Below are 16,049 nucleotides of genomic sequence, written 5' to 3' on the forward strand. Positions count from 1 at the left end.
TCTCCCAAGAGTAATGGTGAGGCCAAGAAGAGAAGACAGGAACAGCAGCTCTGTCATCTGCTCCCACAGCTCCTGCTGGCACCCAGAGCAGGTAGTGGAAAATAAGAGGCAGGAGTAACAAGCCCAGCTGGGATTGCCAGGAGCAAGAAGAATGCAGAATGCAAAGGAAAACAGCCTAAAGAGTTGGTGAGCAGAAAGTAAAAACAGGAATGGGAAAGGATAGTACGGAGTTTGCATCATCCACACACCATTGTAATGGATGCTAAAAAAGGAAAAGCAAGTAGATGTTTATTTAAACTGACAGACATAAGGGCATACACAAGTAGGTGAATTATAGTTGTCCTACAAACATTCCTTTTTCTGGCTTTTACATCTAGGAAATTACTGAGACCACGTAAGTCTCTTAAAATGGTATCTACTTAGCTGAAACTTTCTCAAGTATTATGTGTCTGTTACTTGTCCATACAATGCGCCAGCCAGGACAAGGAGGTTTCCTTCAAGATGAAAGAGAGAGTAAGGAATGAGTTCAAGCAGAAAAAAAACCCTGCAGTACTCCTTACTCAATACGTCAGGAGGGTTTTTGTTAATATATTTTATAAATTGCAGCCAGAGCATGATTCTCAGTTTCTATTTTGAATGCAAGAGGTCAAAATAGAATCATTAAATAGTGAACGTGCACTCCTGTAAGTATCTGCTGTGTACACAGTAACTACATACACTTGACATCTTTCTGTCAGTCATCCAAACTCAGAGTACCAGGTAGCTATATTCAGTTTTTCCTGAAGCATATTGTTGTTTTTATGACTTTGAAATGACTTGGAGCTGTTAACACTGCAGGACACTATCTAAGCAACTGAATCTAATTGCCTCTTTCTACAGGTTATGATGATGCTGATGTCCAGAATACTGAAGTACTGTCACTTACTCACAGAATCAATTACATTCCTTACATTATTTTTCATAATTTAATTGCCAGAAAATATATCCCAAAACCAGTGACACTGAGAAGTGAACTATCCTCTTCAAGTTAGCAGACTAGTTGTTCAAATGCATCTCCCTGAAGCATAAGGGAACCACTAATATTACTACTTCTCCTGACATCTAAACTTAAAAAAATAAAATGTGTTACAATGTACTTTAAAATTAGTATTTACATTAAAAATCTAAGCTATAAGCAAAGGAAGCAGATGTTCTGTGATAGAAATAATTTTTGATTTCACATTTCACTTTTTTTGTGTTCTTTTCATAGCTAAGATTGCTGGGAAGCGTGCAGTGGTGACCACTGAGTTCTCTGCTCATTCCTGCCTAGCACACACTTCAGCTCATGTGTGCAGAGAACTGTAGTTAACATAGACCCCACTCTTCTGTCATCATTCTCTCAAAAATCCCCTCAGATTTCTGTCACAGTCACAGTCTTTCTTAAACAGCAAAACTTCAACATAAAACCTGTTCTTCATTTTCTAAACCACAGCATTCCAGTTACCAGATTCTTACTACTTTCTACTCCCTGAAAACAAAAACCTCTGTGCAGAAATGTGCCATAACAATAAAAAGAGCATCTGTGTGCCACTAAACCCAACTGCATTTGTACCGCATTTGTTAGATTAAGGCTAACTGGTTTGCAGTAGGTTTTCATTTTAAATTACTGCTATAGTTGCAGAAAGCCAGGAACAGCTTTGTTTTATTGGTTTAGCATACAGGCTACATCAGACCATGCTTCACTAAGCAGCCTATGTAATCAAATTATTCTTCCTTCAGATAAAATCATTTAACATTCTTTTTCCTCTTCGATGAACTAATTCAATGGCAACTTCCATGAGTTTGGATTAAAGAACATTAAGGCATCTCTTTGGACATCATCCTACAGTTTTTTGTAAAAGCTAAGAGAAAGCAGGCCTGAATGCTGCTCAAACATACCTGGGGCAGTGTGAAGATGCAATCCCAAGCAAATGTGATGTTGTGAAAAAACACTAAATCAACTGAATGGTTGATCAAGGTAAAAAACTACCCAACAAAACAGTAGAGAAAGAAGTAGAGCAACAATTTCTGGATGAAAACCATTGCCTCAGTTCATGAAGAAATCCAAGATTTCCAAGATTTTACAGAGAGAACAAGCTCTCAGGTACTGAGAAGGGAAGAATCCTTGATGACTAAAAGGGCCTCTATTGCTGTGCTGGCCAGGAACAAGACTTATCTACTGAAAAAGGATCAGGATGGCACTGATCTTCAAGCAGAATCTCAGATAATTTCTCCAGGGGGATCCTCTAACACCACAATGGGTTTAGGTGCTGAAGAAATCCAGGAGTAGTGTTCCTCAGTTTCAGTTACCTTCTGCATTGAAGCTGATCCTGGACCTCAGAATCTCTGTTATCTTTGTTATCTTCCTGACAGCAGTCAGTCCTACATGTAACAGAAAGAGCTGCAAAAAGCCTAATTAAACAATGAACAATCTGCTAAATGAAAAAAATGTCTTTAGTCCAACAATTAATGGATTGACCATGTCCTAAAATGCAGGTTCTTCATCATACAAATTTATTTGTGAATGTTCTTACTGTCCGCATCGTTATGACCAAGACTGCAAAAATTCTAATAGACTCTTGGAGCCAACGTGTTATGGATACAATTGATATTCAATGTGGAAATCTGATTATCTGCTTTCTACAGTCAACTAAGAAACTCGAAACATTAATGAGCTTTTGGTAACTACATTACTAAGCCAAAAAAAAAATATTATAAAAATATTAGACTAGCTTCAGAAAAAATAAAATTGAAGATACTATGCTAGCATTTGAAAATGATTGTAGGTCTGATGAAGAGCCCTGTGCAGTTTTGGAACTTATTTCAGAGTCTGGAAAAAAAAAGAAAAATAAAACAAAACAAGAAACTATGCTGCTCCTCAAAAATAAAGGCAATTTTTCCTTATGAATAAATATCCAAAATTCTGATTGGAATTCAAACAAGGTAATTCCTACCTTAACAGAATCCTATATCTAACTGCACTTTTCTTTGAAGACATTAGCTAAAAGCAAGCTGAAGCAATTTTATTTATGTATACTGTTATTGACAACCAGATTACTCTTTCAATTCCAGCAATCTCATTTACCACTTCTAACATTTATGTCAACTTTTTTTGGTAAATATGTCATCACGTGGCTTTCATGAAACAACACCGTGTCTCAATGGCAGCAAAATTTCTATCGAGTCACAGTATGAATGTTCTTCACCCATATGAAACCAAACAGAAGGTAACTTCAATTCTTACAAGAGCTTTTTGTTACCAACATGTGCATCTTTCTTTCGCATCTTGTTTCCAAAGATTATATAATTGAAATAATGATCCTACTGAATCAGGTACTTCTCATGTAATATTTTGTCCAAAAAAGTTGCCAGCTGAGTACAGCACAGGAAAGTATAAAAACTGGGAAGTATGAACCAATCCTTTTCCACCATCCTCTCCTAGGCTTCAGCAATTTAGCATCTGATGAATGCTTGAGCCAGAGCTGCAGCGCGTGTATTAATAAGCTGCAGTACACTTTTATTCCATTAATTTGCTCAAAAGCTCCCTGACACTATGTACATTTTTCAACAGCCACAACAATTTCACAGCTTAGCCATTCAGTGTGAAGAAACACCTTTCTGTTTGTAATCTGACACTTGTGAAATGTCATTTTCACTATCTACAAGAGCTGAGAAGTAGACAGCAGAAAAAATCTCTCCACTTATTCTTGTGATTTTAGAGATTTCTCTCATACTGCCTGCTATAAGTAATCATCCTGCTGTCAGATCAGTCTTTTTAGAGATTACTTTTACATACTGATTCCTAATTCTTATGAAATGAATTTGGTCCAAGTTTTCTGTTCCTTTTTGCTGTTTCTGATATTCTTCTAACCTTTCTTTCGATGCCACTTTCGAGCTGGGTGAGCAGGAGCTGTATACAGCACACAAAAAGCATGTACTTACATGGTGGTGGCATGATCTCTTCATTCAACATGTAATTTCCTCTCGGGGCTGTCAGTAGGCACTGAGCTGATTTTCCTCAGAGATATTATTATAACCTTGATATACATACATACTGATTTAGATATTTTTTTTCCAACCCTGTGACTCTTTCACATTTTTATCTAAGCTGATTTTCACATGCTACCATCTCACCACTTACCATCTTTGTCATACCACTTATCACTTACCTTAAACAGCACAGGTTCTAGCAGTGATCTATCTGGGACTTTGTCAGTAACCTTCAGCCTCTGTGAAAATTGCCTATTTTTTCCTACTTGTTTTAACCAGCTACTTCTCTCCCTCACCTGTCTGAATTCTTTAAGACTTTAAAGCAAGGAACTGTGTCAAATGCTTCTTGGAAATCCAAATAGATTATAACAATTGTATTTTCCCTTTCAACTTCAAAGAATTTCAATAGGTTTATGGCACCTGACTTCCCTTATGACAGCTGTTGACTGCTCCTCCAGGTGCTGCATCTCTCCATAGGTCTGCTGATTTCTGCTAATTTCTGCTAATGTTCGAGACACAGGCACCAGGCTTACACTAACAGCCAGTAAGCCAGAACTGTGGTAGTTTTTAAGCAAATGTGACAAAATGTATTTTTTTGCACAGTTTTAATTATCAAGAAGTGTACTAAAGAAAGCCATATTCACACTGAGAAGAATAACCTGAAAGAGTCTCTATAGCTTTTCCACAAGATGCAAGGCAGACTGACAGTTCTGAAATCAGACCCTGGCTCATCTTGCCATGTACATACATCTCACTTTGACAAACAATACTTGATAAAGGGATGGTGTCTATGGTGTCTAGGCTAATCTCCTTTACCTTGCTTGATTCAGTCGGAATTCTGTAAAGAATATCTTTGAGGCCTATTTCTTACACTAAGATGAAAGAGTGACAGTCTGTCTTTTAATGATGCTAAACTATGTTAGACTTCCCACTGCCTCATGAAAGACATCTCTCGCTGAGAAACTGAATTGTCTGGGAAAGACTGTAGCCAGGCATAGGACAAAGAATGCAAACTGCTGAGAGGGAATTTAGCACACTGCTTTTTGTTGTAGAACACGAATACCAAGAATGTTATCAAAGAGTAGAAAGGAGGCCTAGGACTCCTCAAAGAGAAAACTACTTGTTGGGTAAAAAGCAATGCAACACAGAAATGTTTCCCAAGAGGGAAAGAGGAAGCTGACAGATACAAGGTAATAACAATGTTACTGAAGAAAATCTTACTCTGTAAGCATAGTATAAGCCGCCTCAGCAACCTTCTACATTTACCATACCTTCTAGATACAGCAACCACAAAACACTCAATGCTTTTCAGATACTCTGTTACACCAAAAGACAGAGGAGAACACAAGCACCCTCCTAGCGTGCTTCTTCTCCTACGTTCATGGTATCAAATACAAATTGCTTTCCTTACTTCTCTACTCCATAATAGCAATAAATAAAAGAAAACTTGCCAAAAATCTTCCCCTCTTCCCAATATTTCCTGTTTCCCCACTCTCCTGTGGTCTGTAACCTTATTACTTCTCTTGTGACTCCTCTGCGACTTGTTTGCTGGGGAAGAAAAAGGAAATGCATTCCTCCTTACCTAAAACACCTGAACGGCCAATACAGATCTGAAAAAATTTACTGAACGTTTCCCAGTGCAAAACCAAATTTCCCCATGCAGAAACAGATTTAACATTCAACGCTAATTATAGTCTAATAAACCAGTCAGGAAATATTTTGCTTTTTATCCTTTAAACCAGAACACTGAAAAAAAAAAAAAAAAAAAAAAAAAAAAAAAAAAAAAAAAGCATCATTATAAAAAGACTTAAGAAAAAAAAGACTCATTATAAGACTATAATTTGACAGTTGCGTGTGATCTGTGTTATCTGAGGCAACAGATTTAAGCCTGCTCAATACCAGATTGCAAATGGTCCTTTCAGAACAACCCTCTGGCTTGAGATTCAGCTGCTACAATCATCATGTGCATCCCACTAATTTGTCTTCATGGACTGTTCAAGTTTTTGCAGGATGCTTTCAGACTTTTTCTGGACAGAAAGCTGCTGCCTTCTCACTTTTTATAGCTAGTAACTGTGCCAGGAATAACGTTTTCTGAAAAGCAGCATTCACTAGATTCACATACCCTTTGCTTTACATTGCTTGCCCTTGAGTCCATCTATTAATAAGATATAATGTGGAGTTAACACAGCTTAGGCTCTGTTCACCACTGACTTCACTGGTTGCACATCTCCTCCAGATAGTTCCCAGGACTGTAAGAACAGAAGGACTGACCATGCTGCCAGCACTACCAGCTTGCTACTGGGATTGGCATTTCTGGTGAATAAAAGTGACTTCTAGGTCCTCAGAGTCACTTATTTGCTGCTACACGACAAGCAGAGAGCCCACAAAACAGAGAAATCCTCTCGATCTGGGAGGTGTCAGTGATACTGTGTAGAAGGTTCCCAACCAACACTATTTCTGAATGTTGCTCAGAGAAGGACACAGAGGACATGTGCACAGGGGCTTTCCCTGACACGCTGGCACTGTGACCAGGATGCTCTCCTTCTTGCCACCTCCACAGGCAGGCATGCTTCTTCATGTGGGGGAAGACTCTGATATCCTCAAACACAGCTGTGGAGCAGACACATCAGGAACAGAAGGTGCGTGGCCGCCGTTCCAAGCTGAGATGGTGCAACGTGGCCTGCTTATGCAAAAGAGCTGCATAAACCTCATCACCCTGCCACCCCCTTAGGTCTGACAAGCCTATCTCCTCCTCTGCCATGCCTGATGAGGCTATCCTTAAGCAGCTTCATCTGTTGCTATGAGAATTCAATTAGCAATCCAGGACTTGCTGGGTTCTGGTAGAACTTCCTTTGTGTAAAATGAGATAGAAGTACACTGAGGTCAGGCTCAAAAATGTAAAGCTTGTTAGAAGAAGAATTCTACTGCAGGTTTTATTTCACAAACCTGTAGGAACAAAAGCAGCCAGGGGTAGATGAGACAGTTTCCGGAGCCATCAGACTCGTGATGCTCAGAAATCCACTGCAAATTGCTTTATGGAAAACATGCCACAGTGCCAAACGTACAGACACTTATTTAAAAATGGTTCTCACTGCCCATAAAGTAGAAGAGATCACAAGAAATCAACCACCCTCCCCCCACCCCAAACAAACACACACACCAAAACTGTTATTATTCCTACCTTGGGTTGTCCTCCCCTAGGCCCAATCCCCTGTCATAGCTGCCCAGATCAACATATGACCTCAACCAGACCTCGCCGAGAGCTTCAAAAATTAGAAAATTGTTTTCATTGTTATTACAAAACATGTACTTGGCATGCTGGAAATCTGCCTCTCTTTATCTTTTTACAATGCCAATGTTGCTTGAGAAACTTAAGATGGTAGTTTCTAAAATGGTTTAAACTAACACCAGTGCTGATCTTGCCCTTTCTGTTTCTGATCCAACTATCCCACGTGCTCACATTCCCACACTGTCCCTGGTTTTGTACTGGTATGAACCTTTGTCACTGCACAGCAAATCAGAACAGCACCTCAGATCAGTTCCCTGCTGTGAGTTCTTCTTAGACACTGATAATCCAAATGACTAGACCAGGGCAGCAGTATCAAGTAGGCAGGGTTACTCATACCAGTACATACTGAAAATAATGGAAATAAGTGCTCCAAAATTGTTCTCAAACTGAAACGCAGACAGAAGCAGAAACACCAGTGATATGCAAACTGTGTAAAACCAGCAGTAGTTTGGGCTCTGAAGGCAAGGCAGGAATACACCAGCCCCGCTGCAGCAGTCACAGCAGGTTTTTTTCTCACACAGTCCAGTGTTATTTTATTATCTCCAAGACCCTGACGATGGCACTGCTTTCAAATGGGACACTGCATGGAGCACGGACGGGAGGATGCAACCAGGCAGAGTGGGAGACTGCAGACACAGAGCACATGTCGCAGCACTGGAGCTGTGCTCTTGCTGCACCCCAGCTTGTAAGCACCTGTGCCAAGCTGTCTACAATGGGTACTGGGATGCAAACTCCCAAAGAGGAACTGGTACTGCAGTCACGAGCTCCTTCAAATACCTCAGCAGAACTGGTACCTGCCTCTAGGTCCACTTCTACACTTTGTGCAAAAAAAAAAAAAAAAAAAAGGGACAATGGTTAATAGCAGCAGCAGATGTTCCAATACCTGGTCCTAAGCAAGATCTAGGTGGAAATACCAATAAAAATAATGTCCAACAGGCAACAAAAGCACACAGCTGAGCCTGCATTTACCAAAGGGCAAATACATCCAAGCCCTGCTACCTTGGCAGTCAAAAAGCAGGGCAGTGATGGGAAGAGGTGTTTGCTTTAGCTGCAGAAGACCCAGCAGCACTCCAGTGAGAGCAAATTCTACCAACCTGAACTAACTCAATATTGAAGAAAAAAAATCTAGCTCAACACCTATTCACTTGCACTTTGGAAATGGGTAATGTTTAACTCCAGGCAGAAATTCTTCATGTTCTTCCTATATTGCATATACTGCTGGATAATATTTTATAATAGATTTAAGCTTGCTTGGGAACAGCATGGGAATTGTATCCATGGATATGGTGGACATGCAGAAACAGAAATATCTAATCAACAGGCTGTAGGTATTTATTAGAGGATTTAAGCCTTATGGTCTTCTGAAAACCCTACACACAAACAACCTAGAGCCACTCTACATGCACATACAACATCCTGCACAGCAAGAACAACGTTCAGGATGTACTGAACTGCTTACTAGAGGACTTAGAAGGGAGAAAATAGCAATAAACAAGAAAGGGAGAAGTGGAACAACACCTATGTAGTGGCAAAAATAAGAAGGATCTCAGAAGCAAAAACCTAACAACTCAAAGAATAGCCATGACTAACAACATAAATCTATGAAGAAGTGAAACACTTATAAAAAGCTTCCTTTTCAAGTGGTGGTTTGTATGAAAACCACCTTAGTACTGTGTACTCTGCTTCCTGTTGGGGAATGCAGTGCATTGCAGTGCAACGGACAGTTCTGGATCCATTCTGCTCTCCAGAACACAGAGCATTCCAGGAATCAGGGATGCTGGAATTCTCTGCTCTAAAACTTACTTAAGTAGAGTTATTACATTACATTTGCAGGGTGCAACCAAGTGTCTTTGTAAACCAGACATCTTATTCGCTCCATCATGTGGAAGGTCAAACCATATAACAAAATCCTTCAGTCTTCATGTTTTCCAGCTTCATGTCCGACTGAATCCACTTTAGAATCAGAATACTCAAGTCTGCATTTCTAAGTGAAAAACTCTGAAGAGTCACTTTGATTTTAAGAATACAAATATATAAAGAGAAAGAACTCATTATCAGAGGAATCATTAGTTGCAGGGAACTGGGACCACTGCACACAACTCTCTATATGGGATAAGTTACAGCAGCTGGGTGAGCAGTTTGGAAAGGACAACAGGAATCATCAGACAACTAGAGAAAGCAGACAGGCAGTCGTGGGGAAGAGAAAGTATGCAATGGCTAAAGCAAGCCACGATACTGAGTAGGCTGTCTGGCTTCAGGAATGTGATTTATTTTCACAGTAAGCCATGGGTAGACTGGAACATTTTTTTTGTTCAAAGTTCATACTGAGGTCTTAAGTTTCAAAAATAAACTTTTTGAACTTTGCTTAGTACTGAGCCAGCCTGCCTTTCTGTGCTTGTCATTATTAGTTTGAAGCAGGGAGCTAAAAGATGTTGAAAACATCCAGAAAATACAGCCTGGTTTCATAAAGAAGTTATATCCAGGAAATAAATAATTTGGGGATTTAGAATTTTTTCCTTAGCAAAAATCTGTTGTTTGGGAACTCACGAATAGCTGTTAAAATTCAGACCCTTTATGCCTGCAAAAAATGAAAGACAGTTACTAGTAACTCCTTAAGGCTATCCTAACACCACAATCTACAAAATTGAAGTAAATTTGGTATACTTTTATGGCTCCTGACTACTTTAGGAGAAACTATTCATTCTTTTCTTAAGAGAACCATATCATTAGGTAAACCCTGTCTTTCCCTAATGATTCCTCACTCCATATAATATAATCGACACGCAGACAAATTCAACAAGATCTCTGAATAGAGCTCAGTGAGTCTGAACTTAAAGGGTACTTCTATGAAATAGAGATGACCATATCAACAGGCACTTAATGTTGACTTCACAATAAGATTATGTGACTGTTCTACTCATTTTTGTTTATACTGCATTTTAATGAGATCCAGGGCAACAGATCAAAACCTCTGTCATCTCTTTGTATTTAAGCATCACAACACATTTCAGATTAGAACACACTGCCATTTAACTCCAACTGTAGCCAAATTAACTTAGTTTACTATTCCTTTCTTAAGCAAAAAAGTACAAACTTCAGGGAGTTCTGTACATGAGTGAGTTTATTTCACCTCTGATGTCATATTTAAAGCACTAAACTCTAAACTTCAAATCTTTTGACAACATAGAATTCAGGTTTTCCTTAAAAATAAGTTTAGAACTATATAATAGAATTTATTTAATAAAATTACATTGTTCCTTTAGAATGCTCCACAGCCACACAATTCATCTGGACTAGGAGTGCATGGAAGAGGGAGATAGGAACTGACTGTGCACCCACATCATCTGATATGAGCACGCACTTATTAATTGCTGACAGTAGTCAGAACACCAGACACCATAAACCCATGCTATTTTGCACAACAGCACACATCCGTAGATATATCTTTTATAAAAGAACATAGGGAAATTCTTTACGGTAGTCTACAATCACATACACACACACACACACACACACACACACACACACCACTTACAGTAGATGCCTCCAAGGTAAGAGCAGCTCCTTCAGAAAACTGAAGAATGCCCTCTCTCAGCACTGAAGACACCCATTGTATGTATCTATTACCTCATTGTGATGGTAGCCTTCCTCTAGACCACTCTAGTGCATCAGCATCTCTTCTCTACTGGGAAACCCAAACCAGACATTGCTTCAGATGCAGTCACGTAAATGCCAAGCAGACAGAAATAATCACTTGTCTCAGCCACTGGCTTCTTCCTTCCTAAGTAAAGGCACTCTGCTGACTCATGCCAACTTGGTGTCCTCCAGGAAAGTGGTCATGTGCAGCAAAGCTGCTTTCCAGGCTACTCTCTTTCAATTTGTGGACTCCATGGAGCTTCAGGAGGTTTCAGTCTGACCATTTCTTCAGTGGGCTGAGGTCTGTGAGAACAGCAGCCCTGTCCAGCAGCACACACAGCCACTGAGCACAGTGGTGCAGCACCCATGGCATTCATGAAGTATAGTTTCACATTTGTAGTCTATTTCATCTTACTGAATACTATAATGCCCTGAAAAAGGTAAAGAACTTTCAAGTAGTTAAACATTAACTAACAAACAGGTTGGTAAATAAGACATTACAAAGAACTTTTACTTTGGTACACAAGCATCTAAATAAAGCTGCTTCTTCACCCACAGCTTGGGTTGTTGTTCTATTTGTTTTGTCTTTTAAAAGCAGTTTGTGTTTGACGGCTTGCTGGAACAGTTCCAATTAAAAATATCCTCTGACATTTTTCTGAATATGGAGATCTATGTTCATATAGTAACTGTGTCAGTGAATTCAACAAGTCAGGGAGCAAGGCCATGAGCTTTCAGAGAACAAAGTAGCCAAGTTCATTCACAAAGAGCACTTTATCCTCGAGCAGCATACAATGCTGCACAGACCTACGTTATTTCTTAATTTCATAACAACTTCTGAAGAATAAATATGGCAAATCATTGCTGAAGAGCCATACGTCTTTCTCCCATGAAATCTGCTATACAACTGTCTCAAAAGCTGAGCTTTAATACATCAAAATTCTCACCTTACAGTTAAAGATAGTGTTTCATCAGTGTAAGTTCCCGAAACTGTGAAAGCATATAACCTGCATTGTTAGCACAGCTGGAACTTTGGCCTCCAGTATGCATTTGCAGTTTCTCAAAGGTACTGATAAAACTCACCATTTTCAACAACACATTTTCCGGGCTCTGTGCTGCCAAGACATTTCTACATATCTATCTGCAGATGGAGAGCTGACTGCATATTTCCTTGCCGTGCAGCTGCTTCGAGAAATAACACACAGCAGAGCCACCTGCATTTACAAAAATCTTGAAAAAGTAATAATTCTGGAAACCTACACACGCAAGGAATTGAGAAAAAAACATTCAAAAGGAAAATTCTACTACAATGGCATTCACAGGTTGCTACTGCTTAAAGTCCCAGCATACATACAGCCCTGCATTTCCAGCAATTTTAGGATCGAAATGAGCCACGATGCTCCTACAGCCACTCCACGCAGCTCCTATGTGGATGAGCAGGACCTGTTTTGAAAGCAGAATTATGAAATAGAAAAGTCTAATTCTCCCCTATGCTAAATGTCAAGAAGAGCAATCACCAGGTGAAGCATCCAAGACAGAGAATCAGCTACCAACTGTGGTTTACATTTAATCACAGTTGAAAACAGAACAGTCAAGAAATATGCCATTAGAATGTTAACTATGCATATACTGTGTGTTAACTTCATTTTTCCCAGAACAGCGTTGAAACCTCCTAACTGTATCCTTCTCAAAGCATCTTTCATTTCAAAAAGTTCATCAACTCCTACAGAACCTTTTTCAAGTCAAGATTTTAAGACAATTACCAGAGAATTAAACTCAATTTTCACACTTAACCCAACTGAGAAGTGGTAAAAGAATGATTATGGCTATCCTCACACATTACCTCTAGGTGACATCATTTACGAGTCTAAATCAAGTCAAAACAAAATGGTATTTTGCTCTACACAGCCTTCAATTCTATGTGAAAAAGACAGAAGACCATGCAAATAAGTAGAGGGGAAGCATCACCACAAGAGACAGCTACTCTGAGAGTGGCAGAAATGTTATACAGAAGAGCAGTAACACAAAAATTCAGCTGTTATAGAGGCGCTATATTAAGAAAAAAAAGTGCTACAGTCATGCTACATGACAAGTATTATAGTACTTCTGGTTAATGCAGAACTTGAAAACAAGCAATAGACTGCTTCTTTAGTATGTATTCATTACCTTCCTATCTCTTACACTGGCTTCTGAAAAAAAGACACGTAAGAACTTACTCCACATTTCAGACATTTCTTAATGTAGGAGGCATCCAAGCAGTGATTTACTGTGTTGCTTAAACAAGAAAGGAAGCCACAGCCAACTGCTCTGATAGCAAAACAACTCATTTTGGTTTTCAAAGCTTATTATCCAGTTACCAAAAGTTGAGATTCTTTAACCAACTTACATCACACACTCTTGCAGATGGTCCAGGAATCTTCTCCTCTAAGAAAAGCTATACTTTGTTTCAGAATACTAAAATGAGAAAGGCATTATTATGCCACTGCACTTGACCACCAGCAGTGAATACAAATGGACTACTCCTGATCGTTCCAGCAAACTCAGGACTTAACTCAAAACACCACAGTGACTCAGAACTGCCCAGACTGTATTTCTGATGCAGCCGTCATTACAAAGCAAAGACAAAGTGGTTTTCAGCAGTTTAAACATACTCCTCTGAAATGAATATGTACCATTTGGCTGCCATCTGACAGCCTTTACTCCATGGAATTTTTGGTGACTGTAGATATTCCAGGAGTCTTTTTGGTTCATTTACTTGTATGTTTTTGGAGTGTTATTTTCACAAAATACATGTCAAAACTGAAAACCTATTTTTTTGTTTTTAATAAAGAGAGGAAAATCCTCAAGGATTTTTTTTTTCTCCTGTAGAGAAGGTTGTATACAAGAACTACTTAACACTTAAACTTACTCTAGAAGAACTCACGTCAGTTTGAAACAAATCCCCTTGTCTTCCTCATTCAGGAAAGGGCAGGACAAGAAAAGCTCCCAAGGAACGTGACACAGTGCTGTTGTGCAGCTGCTCCGGAAAGCCACCCTGGCTGGGAAGAATCCAAGCACTCAGCACCAAGTCCTCCTGTTTCACTGCAGCCACCCATTTACAACATGGTACTGTATTTTTACTGCAATTATCCTTCAAGGCCCAGCACTAATGTGCTTTAAAATATAAATCACAAGTAAAACCATTAAATGAAAGTTGCTCCTGAGCAACTACAGCAAGACACGTTAAAGAAAATTCAAGGACAATAGGAGTACTAAAAATGTGTTTTAGGTCCAAAGAAACATTTGTCTTTGTCAAAAATAATTCTCTTGTTTGCAAAACAGGAGAGCTAAGGATATAAATACATGTGAATTTGAAATTTTAATCTATGACATGTTTGTAAGTTGAGAAAATTACTTTCAATTACTAAAAAAAAGAATACTGGAAGAGAGTGAGGAATAATGAAGGGTTCCCTCAGACTACGTCCTAATGGCAGCAGGAGAAAATCTGGTTCCCTCTACATAGTCACTTCTTTCTTTTCGTAGTGCAGCATAACACAGATTAGTCTAAAAACAAAGAAGCAGTATCGTTAGCAGTGTGTGAATGGTAAAGGAGATTCGGAAAACAAGACAGTAGGAACAACAGGCAAGTATCTCTTTCCCCCCCACAGTGATTTCTGGACTAATTAACTTAAGATAATCAATTATCACTATACTGATGCATTACAGCACTCCACTCAAACTACTTTTTGAGGCAAGACATAAATACACTCACACATACATATAAAAATGAAATAGTAACAGGCTGCAATGCAAAACATAATGTTGTACTGACACCAGCCAAAGTAATATTCCCCCGAGGAAAATGGCAGACTCTTTTCACTAGTTCCACCTCAGATCTGGGATATGCTTAGAGCTTCTGAAGAAATAGTTTTTAAATACCATGTAGACTCCTTGGGCTTCAACTTTTAATGTGGTATAACCCTGCATAAAAGATTCTTTGCCCTCCAGATTTACAGACAGATGTGACCTGAGTGCAGTGTATTTGAGAGGGAGGAGAGAAAGCATCAGAAGTTTATCTGATAGTGGCTTTCAATACACAACCCCCTCTGTCATTCTGAACGTTTCAGGGCTGTTCTTCAAGCAAAACAGAAGATCCCTCTGCGATGTATCAACACACTGCTGCATTTTGCATAACTGGTGATCAGAAATGCAACTTGTCTGGCACACATATTTGTAAGATCCAGCTTTCCAACTTTCTGTTTATTGCCATGAGTCACCTTATCAGAGGCAACAAAGTTCCAACAATGACAGCACCAGAAAGCAACTTCAAGAATTCACACTTGAGGGGAAGTTCATTAACCACTCAGGTAATGGAGACTGTACGAAATCTAAGCAGCAACACCAAAACAAAAACATGAAAGAAACCACCACAAAGCAAACAAAATAATTGGGGGGGAGGGAAAAAGTTGCCACAAATGGCCATATCAGTCAAAATCTAACAAAGCTCTACTACTGAGAGAAAACCAACAACAATTCTGTGCTAATCAATCACAGCAGAAGTGTCACTCCTGACACAAATCTAATAAGCAGATACAAATAAACTGGCACACAGTGCATTGTGCCCAAGAAGCTCCAAGCTCCTCCAGAAAGCCTCAACAGATACTGATGTGCATACAAACCTCATCCTATCTAGACACGTGTGGCACATCACAGGTAAAAACAGCAAAGGGCTGTGTAAAACCTACGTCTTGTTTCCCCTCCTTTGGCTACTGGGGCTACTTATGAATAGTTCTACTGCTTTTTTTTCTTAATTTCCATTCATAATAGTCCTGCGGTGCATAAATAAAGAAAGGGCATCACCAATGTTAGTTAGCTTATTTATGCATTTCCAGTACGCTTCTGATAGTATGTTTATTCAGGGATAACACGCGATTAAAATATTTTACGCTTTTAAGGATAAACTAAGATCTGTTACAGGGGAACTTGCTCAAGTACAGGATTACAGTTTTAGAACTCTTGATATGAGCCAATCACGCATTCCACAACCCCAAAAAAAGAGATGCTTAGAAAGAAATGCAGCCATAAGCTCTACCACTTCTGTGTATATAGCTCAAGTAAATAAGGCAAACATTAGGAACTG

At 39.2% G+C, this 16,049-nt stretch overlaps 1 protein-coding gene across 5 annotated transcripts in view; it reads right to left on the reverse strand.

The window, feature by feature from the left end:
- The window catches only part of ANKIB1 (ankyrin repeat and IBR domain containing 1), an 80,900-nt gene that overhangs the window by 63,341 nt on the left and 1,510 nt on the right, over positions 1–16,049 (reverse strand). The gene's annotated exons all lie outside the window — the stretch shown is intronic.

The sequence above is a fragment of the Cyrtonyx montezumae genome, unplaced genomic scaffold (assembly GCF_038088225.1).
Source record: "Cyrtonyx montezumae isolate F1298 unplaced genomic scaffold, pur_monq_1.0 scaffold_14, whole genome shotgun sequence".
Taxonomy (NCBI): Eukaryota; Metazoa; Chordata; class Aves; order Galliformes; family Odontophoridae; genus Cyrtonyx; species Cyrtonyx montezumae.